Genomic DNA, 9603 nt, shown 5'->3' on the forward strand with positions numbered 1-9603 from the left:
TCCACAGGGAGTTTACCTGACTTACAGTTAATTCTAGAGATGCATCAATCCACTCTCTTACAATCCAATTCAATACACATATTTGGCAGGGGTGTAAATAATAATTTGTTTGTACCGATCAATAGATCCAACAGCCAACAATGCAATGCATCGACACGTCCGCAAGAGTAGCGACTCATAATTATTTAATTCTTTTTCCTCCGGTCTATTTTTATCCATTTGCGCTTGGCCGTAATTCTGACTCCCGTGCTGTGGTGGCACTACACCTATTTTGCCTTCCTACCTCACTTCCTGGTTATACTCCCCGCAGATGTGTGTTGCAGTGAGATTGACGCATACATTTTTTTATTTATGCTCAATATTGAAGCGTGGTCTCCACTACACGCTGTGGGTCTAGATTAGGGCTGGTAAAAAAATCAATTTAATCGATTTTGAATAGATTCCTTTACATTTTTGCAAAATTGATGTCTAGGGAATGAGATCGATTAGTTTTATAGTGACGTGTGTGACGTTCACATTCAAATGAGCAGGGAAGATGCACTCAAGATTACTTCAAGCCAGACAGCTGCAAACATCACCAATAGGTTGACTGAAGACATTAACAAATGGGGGCTGACCAGCAAACACCCTGTAGTTGTTTCAGACAACGCTGCACATACGGTTTATGCAGTGAAGATAATGCAGCTCATGCATCTCTGCTGTGTCCCCGTTGTCACGTCTGCTCGCTCTAGTGAGGCTTCACTTTTTCACGTTTCACAAACAAGTTTGCACTTTTGAGACCGTTCACATCTCAAGTTTAAACTGTGTGATTTACAAGTTTGCACTTTGTGTTTAATATAACAGGAAAAAATTAAATACATGAGTATTTTATTTAAACACAGTTGAACCACTTTCATTATTGTAAAAACAGATCGAATCGAAATTAATCGATTTAGAATTGTATGAATCAAAATCGAATCGATTCAGCCCTTTGGCTAAAATACCCAGCCCTAGTCTAGATATGGCCGACCCGATGAGGAAGTGGGGGGCGAGTTTGTCCGGCAACGGAGGGACATGACGGCGAAAAAGAGCGGGGATCCAGGTGGAAAAATTGTCCCATTTTTGGTGGTGTATTCTTGAGTATAGAAAGTAATCGAATCGTTGGGTCAGGAAATCGATACTAAATCGAATCGCCATGATGGGTGTGATTTACACTCCTAATATTTGGGTTAAGTGCATCACTGATACAACACTGATCAAATACCACTGTTAAATAAAGGAACCATATACCTTGTCTAGTGAGTTAAAACATGGGGCTTAAAAAGGTAACCAATTAACACAGATATGATTGTACCTTTTATTATTGACTAACAAATAAAGTAGACATTATTAGCAAAAATAAATAAAAAACAGTAATACAAAGTGTGATGCAAACATATACTTTAAAATGAAGATAAAATNTCCACAGGGAGTTTACCTGACTTACAGTTAATTCTAGAGATGCATCAATCCACTCTCTTACAATCCAATTCAATACACATATTTGGCAGGGGTGTGAATAATAATCGTTTTGTACCGATCAATAGATCCAACAGCCAACGATGCAATGCATTGACACGTCTGCAAGAGTAGCGACTCATAATTATTTATTAAATTTTTTTTTCCTCCGGTCTATTTTTATCCATTTGCGCTTGGCCGTAATTTTGACTCCCGTGCTGCGGTGGCGCTACACCTATTTTGCCCTCCTACTTCACTTCCTGGTTATACTCCCCGCAGATGTGTGTCGCAGTGAGATTGACGCATACATTTTTTATTTATGCTCAATATTGAAGCGTGGTCTGCACTACACGCTGTGGGTCTAGATTAGGGCTGGTAAAAAAATCGATTTAATCGATTTTGAATCGATTCCTTTACATTTTTGCAAAATTGATGTCTAGGGAATGAGATCGATTAGTTCTTCTAGCTGGTCCAACTTCACTAATTGTTTTCCGCAATTTCAGTCATAAAAACAAAACAGGCCTCCTGTCTGCAGCACTGTGTGCGGTCACCTACGTACAATTTGGGAGAGGTGCAGCAGAGTGTCTGTGGAGGAGGCGGGGACGTCAACACCCTAGAGCCGAGGTATCATTATTATTTTTCAGTGAATGAGGTTTTAATAGGCCTAGGTGGAGAACAACTTTTCTACTTAAGTTATTTGCTGTTGTTTGTCAAAAAAAATGCATACCGATATTACAGCTTTTATTGATTTATTTCAAATTTGAAAAATTGTCTAGCCTCGATCGTACCGTGGTGTATTCTTGAGTATAGAAAATAATCGAATCGTTGGGTCAGGAAATCGATACTGAATCGAATCGCTATGATGGGTGTGATTTACACCCCTAATTTACACCCCATCACTTATACAACACTGATCAAATACCACTGTTAAATAAATGAACCATATACCTTGTCTAGCGAGTTAAACATCGGGCTGAAAAAGGTAGCCAATTCACACAGTGATATGATTGTACCTTTTATTATTGACTAACAAATAAAGTAGACATTATTAGCAAAAATAAATAAAAAACTGTTTAATACAAAGTGTGATGCAAACATATACTTTAAAATGAAGATAAAATTTGCCTGTCCAATACTTGCTGTAGATCTTTGAAACTGTATTGCCATGTATAATATTAAAAATTACATTGAATGATTGGATCACAAAGCTCATTCCTCCATTATCCAATCCAGCTAATTTGTAAATATCTGAGCCGATATCTAATCAAGATATTGGATCTGTGCACGTCAATGTTTTCCAGTGTCATATCTATTGCACACCATAAAGTGTGAGGCTGAACTTGTAAAAGGAAGAGATGGAGTTTGACATTCCCTATGGCGAGCTACATGTCTAAAGAGAACAGAGCGGTTCAACTGCAGCTGACAGACTGCAGTCTTGAGTGGCAGATTGCAGAAGTCATGCACTCTGAGGGGAGATCTGTGTCGGACTGGGGGGGTGGACACTAGTTATCCCCATCAGGACCTGTCAGTGGGGGGTGATATGACAGTGCCTCTGCTATGTTTGAAGATGTTGTAGCTGATATCTTTCCTAGATCATAAATTGGAGCAGCTAATAAAAATTAGATTTACTCATTCCTCTGATGATCAGTTTAGCTTATTTTAAGAAGGGAGGATGTTTTCTTTTAACTGCTATGAATAATGCACAATTATATTCTGTATTATGATTAAGCAAATAATAATTTACCGGTAAAAATGTATAAATTCAGCTGCATCAATCCTGTCAGAGAAATGAAAAACCATTAACTCAGTTGCCATTTCTTATGAGAAGTTACTAAATAGAATGTTTTGCTTTCCTTCTGCATGGGGAGAGGTGGCCTAGTGGTTAGGGCAGAGGGCATGGGATCCTGAGGTTGTAAGTTTGAAACCCACTGCTACTCTGGGCCTCTGAGCAAGACCCATAACCCCCGATTGCTGCACGGTGGCAGCCCACTGCTCACCAAAGTGGATAGGTTAAATACAGAGAGTTTATTTCTTGTTGTGACATCAATAAAGTTTGTTTACTCATGTACTGCATGGCCTTCCATTGTTCAGTCTGGACAGTAAACTCAAAATGTCCTATTTTGCACAGCAAACCTTTCATATAAAAAATATTTTTTTAGCAAAGACCCCAGACATGAATAAAACAACATAAATCATTAAATTTTGTATTTATAACCTGGGGGCTTATATTAAAACAGCAATATGTATTAAAAAATAAATTACTAGTTTGATTTCATAAGAAGGATATTGCTGCATAAAGATAAAAGATTCCATTACTTGGGTAATTAGTTAGGTGGGTTAATGGGGAGAAAATCTGCATGTGGCCTAAATATATCTATCACTACAAGCTCAAAGCTGCAAAAGCAGACCGAAAGAGATGATAAATCCTTTGTTTTTCACTGTGTTAAAAAAAAGTAATGAAAATATCCCAAATAGGATGTAAAGCTGCTAATATTATCAGTCTAATACACGAGACAGGAAAATCAGCAAATGTGGTTTATGAGGTTATGAATATAACATTTTAAGATCCAATATAAAAGAAAAAAACTTTTTTTATTTTATTTTAATGCTTAAAATAAAGACATCCTTAGTATTTTATTCATCATTTTAGAACCTTTTGGTGTGTCATTACATTTGTCATTATGTCTTCAACCAGCTCTAGAGAGGTGAAAGTCTCACTAAAGAAGTTTGTCTCTCTTAGATGATTTTAAGAGTGACTGTTTAACTGGACCAATAAACTGCTACAACATATCCTCTCTGATATCCAGTAACTGTTACCTCTCCAGCCATTCAGCATTTCCTCTCTTTACCTAGGTACCTAAAATTCAAAATAAAAGAATAGGACTAAGTTAAACTTTGTAAAAATTACAGAGGGTGACTTGTTTGTAAGTTTTGCTCCTGGCAAAATCCTCAGTGATGTGGAGCTTCATAGCGATGTAAAGCATCCCTGATTTTAGAGTGGGTGAATGTAAATGAATGTAAATTAGGGTATGCATGCAGACATTTCCAGTATCTTAAGGAATGAATGAATTCTGCATTCTTTAACCAAAGTGACATATCTGACCAAATTTGGTCATGGGTGCCTAAAATCTAATAGCTGCAAGGTCTCTTATAGTACACCATTTTTTTTATCACATGTGCATGCTATTACCTACCCCATTTTTTTAAATAATGTAACGTCTTCTCTGTTTAATTATCTTAACCCTCAAAGACCACTACTTAATTGACCGTTATGCTAGGCTAATATTTTTTTGGAACAATTTGTCACTATAAATGACAGCCATAATCGGATTTTGTTGTTGTTGTTTTTGTTTACATTTAGATGGCTAAAAAAAAAAAACTAAGCACTGTGGAATTTAACTATGCTAATATTACATTTACAAATTGACCACACAGAAAGCATTATGTATTCTGTGCATTATGGATGGTTATACAATATACTGTATGTTAAAGTAACATCAAATAATCTGTCACAGTTCCCGGAGAAGTTTTTTTTTTTCTTGGAAGATCTTTCTAGTAGGAATAGGTTAGGTGGATGTGTGACCACTTGCTAGCAATGGAAAAAAGGATATCCTGACATTTTTTGGGGACGATCTTTCATTAAGAACAGAAAAAGTGCAGACATTTCTCCTCAATCATCAAAACTAGACTATTGTTTGGAAACATATAATGTCCCAGGATTATGAAACTAATAAAATCTCAAATTAAAAGGAAGGAGGAGCTCCAACCTGAAGCATGAGCATACATCTCTGTCATAACTACAGATAGGTCAAGCCAGACCAAAAACTATTAGACAAAACTAGGCAATATTTTACCACAGTGTTAACTTTTCTTTATTAAATCATTATATTTCAGACACTCAGCTGTTTTATTGATGCTCAAATGGAATAGAGTAACAATGTGGTCAACAGCAGAAATTACAACTACTGAATGGAGCCAGAATGGTGCACTCCATTCGTCCATTATTTGAAGGTGTTGTTACCGTTATCCTTGAGATCTCTCTTTTATATTTTCTTTACATGGACGCGACACTTGGTCTAATGTGTCAGTAGCAGCTTCGACAAAGCTTGTGTAGAGCTTATAAAAAGTGTTTAAATGTTGCAAGAAATGTTGCTTTTCTCTTTAGGCCAGACAAAGTGCACCCTGGCACTTGATCTACTAGCTACAGTGACCAATTGAGCAAAAAAGTTCATGTCCAGTACTGCTTGTCTCCTTTCTGGAGAAAACCACTAAACTAGATTTGTGCAATGAATAAACATGGTTTTGATGCTGTGGCTGGCTGTTGTAATCTGCTGGCATTATTATCATTAGCAGACCAATTTTTTGTATAAATTCATAATTCTTATTTTCTTTAAATTCTTAACATAAATCACAACCATTTTGTTGTGAACTACCTGAGTGAGTCCTCCTGTTGCCTGCAGCATTATAGGTCTGTGTACCTATTTAGTCAACAGAATTCAACTCCACTCAGTTTATGTACCACTGTTTAAAGGGACACAGCCATGCCATATGCATATACAAAAAATAATTTGGTCATGACAAAATAAGGTTATATACACCAAGCATCTGTCCTCATAGTGTTTAAATATTCCTTTTCGAGGCTAAATAGAATGTTAGTACCCAATGTGATGAGCCGACATAAATAGATGTAATCTGCCCAACTATTAGACAGCTAGATGGCAACAACTGATGCAGTTACAGTACACAGCTGACCTGATCGTCCTGCAATGCCTGATGGTAAAGCAACAGCTTGCAATGGTTGAGGACAAGCCGATAATAATTAAATACGTAAACCAATCTACAGAACTCTGAGTTCTAGTGAACCCTCAAAACAGCCTGCTATCAAGGAAAAAGTAATTGCTGTTCAATCCAAACACAAACAGGGGCACAGCATCAAGGTAAGAAATACATAAATAAAATAAAGAAAAAAACATTTTACTTCAAGTTGACTCAGATAAAAAAATATTTGAAAGAATTTGAAAGGTTAGGATCCATTCAACAGTGTATGGCATACGATTGTGTGTGGAACAGCGTGATCTGTGGCGTTCTAGATTATTTCAATATCAATGCTTAACCAAGGCAATGAGCCTCAATGTCCTGTCAGTTTTGTCAAATCACAAAGAAAAAAATGGTTTAAAAGGACTACAGTTGCTGTTGGAGATGATGAAGGATAACATGCAACTAAAGTTGTCCACTTGAAGATAACAGAAACATGTTCTGTCAGAGCATCCACTGAACAAATAAAGTCAGGTATTCCATCACTGTGCTAAATGGCTCAGCTCAGCTAACTGCCACATTGTAGGTGGCCATCTTTGTTGTACCTGTGGGTGGCCTGGTAGCATGATTCAATGCAGACTAAGCAACAAATAGGCATAAGCTGTCCTCTTCAGGTGGAAATGAAATGGTGAACCAAACTAACTTAATTTACAAGATTGTGTCTTACTGTTATCAATAATTATATTATAAATATCAACATATAAATTAAAAAAGCGAGGCATTGTTCATAGTTTTGTGGCAAGGGGGCCTCATCTTGTAGTACTCTAAGCAATTACATCATGGGATTGGTTCTGTTGCTGCCAGTTGAATCCATTGGTAATACCAGCGATATCTCACAACCGTAAAACACTCAAGAAATTCGGTATGATTGATTACAAAGCTGAAAAGCCACTTCGGCATCCAAATCCCATTGCTAATGCTTTCGAGCCCATTCACTGTGTGACCAGAACCGTGGAAAGAAGAGAGGGGGCCTTTGTGGAGCTGGTTCATATGTTTTGGGTGGAGCAGGATGGCAACGCTACATGGCGTGGCTGCTGTTCACCGATGCCCATGTGATGGAGTCCATCTCCAAACAGTAGGCTTACCTTGACTATGTAATGCGCAGCAAATTCTGCACTACCAATGTTCCTTCATTTAGACTGCCAAGAGGTGGATGTTTTTGAGGTGGCCATGCTTTCCCAAAGGATGTCCGAGGGGAATTATTGGAGCGTCCAGTAAACACAATTCAAGGAGAACGCGCGCAGGATGGTGAGGGAGAGCATGAAACTGAGGATAACCTGACTGCCTGCTGGGAGTCATTGTGAGAAATAGACCATGTCTTTGAAGGTTTGGACCAGCTGTGGTGACCGCTGGCTAAGGGACCCTCTGCTGCAGAGATATGTTCATCCTGACAACTGCAGTTTGACCAAAAAAAAAGATGCATTAAATAAGAACTTCAAATAGGGATAAAGTCGGAAAGCTAAGTTCCAGTAATGGATGTTTCTTTTTTTTTTAATTAGGGGAAGAGAAAATGACCTGATATCTGCCAACATAGTTTACTTGCCGCTTCTCTACATGTATGGCTTGTTTTAGCACCCTTTCATTTTTGAGAGGAAGAAATGCATGAAGTAGAATACACATACACACAAAAAGTACAGCTAAAAATGAAAATGATATGGGTATTATATGGTATAACAATGATACATTAGTTATTACAAAGATGAATGAATAAACAATCTAATTCAAATATGTTTATACTTTTTTCCCTCATTGTATAATTTAATTACTGCATACATTTATCATTAAGGCCCATTTCATTATAGACGTATTTATTGAATATTTATAAATTTATGTATTTATTTTGAATTATGTCAGAGTTGGTCCTCCATAAGGTTTTGATATTGGTGTATAATTTTCATAAAATATCATAAATTGTGACTGTGTCCAAAAATTACCATTACACCTCATAATTCTTGGTGATAACCTCAGTTTTAAAATGTTTTCAAAAGACCAAAATATCCTAGGATATGGCTTTAAAGTGCAATATTTCAACTTTTAAAATCAAATCTTTTCTCATTTTAACTTAATTAATGACAAAAACTACTTTTTCAAACTTGCCTGTTTGTCAGTTCCCCGACCAACCCCTCCCAATCCCAAATTCCCTAATAATAGAATCTTAATAAACCTCAAATTGTATTAATTAATAAAACTGATTTATCACCCAGCCCTGGGTTAAAGTAGTCGTAAGTTCAGGAGTACTCTGACACTAGGCAAAAATAAATAAATAAATCAACACAACATTGTTGATTCCTTCACTTTGAATTGAAGTTTATATCAAAATTATATATTAAACCCAACTGCATATAATAGTAAGTTAAAGTATCTAGACAGATTTTTTTAATCAACAATATCAATTGTTTCAGGGTTTATATTAGGAGGCACAGCCAGAAAATCCTAATAGGGGTGGCCAGTCAATAACCAATGTACACTGAGGGGTGGCCAAAAGGCACCAGAACCTCAGGGTCAATCTACACTGTTCCAACAGGAACAAGCACAAGATCCATATTTCCTAAATGAAAGACAAACTATACTTCCCTGCGGTCTTTGCTAAGAAATAGACGCATATATTTAAACATCTATGCTGTGTAAATAAAAGGAATAGTGGACAAAATTCTTTCAGGTTTGAGATCTGGGGCGAACATATTTCAATTGTCATTACCTACTTTTATCAATAATCATTCTGCAAAAAAAATATATTTAAATCTACTAATATCTACATTTAATTAATTTTTATATGTTATTATTAAAGTAGTTATTTATCTATGATTTCACTGAAGACTCCTAGATGACTTGCAGAGGCACATCATTTTAACTTTACCCCAAATAATTCAAAACTTAGTTCTGAAAAGAGCATATTTAATGTTTGCATATTGATGTGAATAATCTGTTATCAAGTAGGTGTTAATATATGAAATGTTTAAAAAGTTTGAACATTCCCCTTCAGAGTATTACTGCTGCCACCATCTGTATTAGAAGGATAAAAATTGTAGGGGTGGCCAATGATTGGCTAAGGGTGGCCATGGCCACCTCTGGCCCCCCATCTAGCTCCGCCCCTGTTTCTATTTAAATAAAATGTTGCCGTAACACTATAAATTAACATAATTTAACCAAAAGAAATTAACCCTTATTTAGAAAAAGAAAAAAACATTTTGGGAGAGCACTGCTATGTGAAAATAAGACGATAATTACCAATGGTTTAATGCTGGAACAGCAAAGCATGCATTAGATCAGACTTACCAAAAGTTGCTTCCTTAAACCATATTTTAAACCAAA

At 36.5% G+C, this 9603-nt stretch overlaps 1 protein-coding gene across 2 annotated transcripts in view; it reads right to left on the reverse strand.

Moving 5' to 3' along the window:
* The window catches only part of slc44a5 (solute carrier family 44 member 5), a 48835-nt gene that overhangs the window by 38203 nt on the left and 1029 nt on the right, over nucleotides 1–9603 (reverse strand). The gene's annotated exons all lie outside the window — the stretch shown is intronic.

This window comes from Cyprinodon variegatus, unplaced genomic scaffold (assembly GCF_000732505.1).
Source record: "Cyprinodon variegatus isolate N-32 unplaced genomic scaffold, C_variegatus-1.0 Scaffold45, whole genome shotgun sequence".
NCBI classification, from domain to species: domain Eukaryota; kingdom Metazoa; phylum Chordata; class Actinopteri; order Cyprinodontiformes; family Cyprinodontidae; genus Cyprinodon; species Cyprinodon variegatus.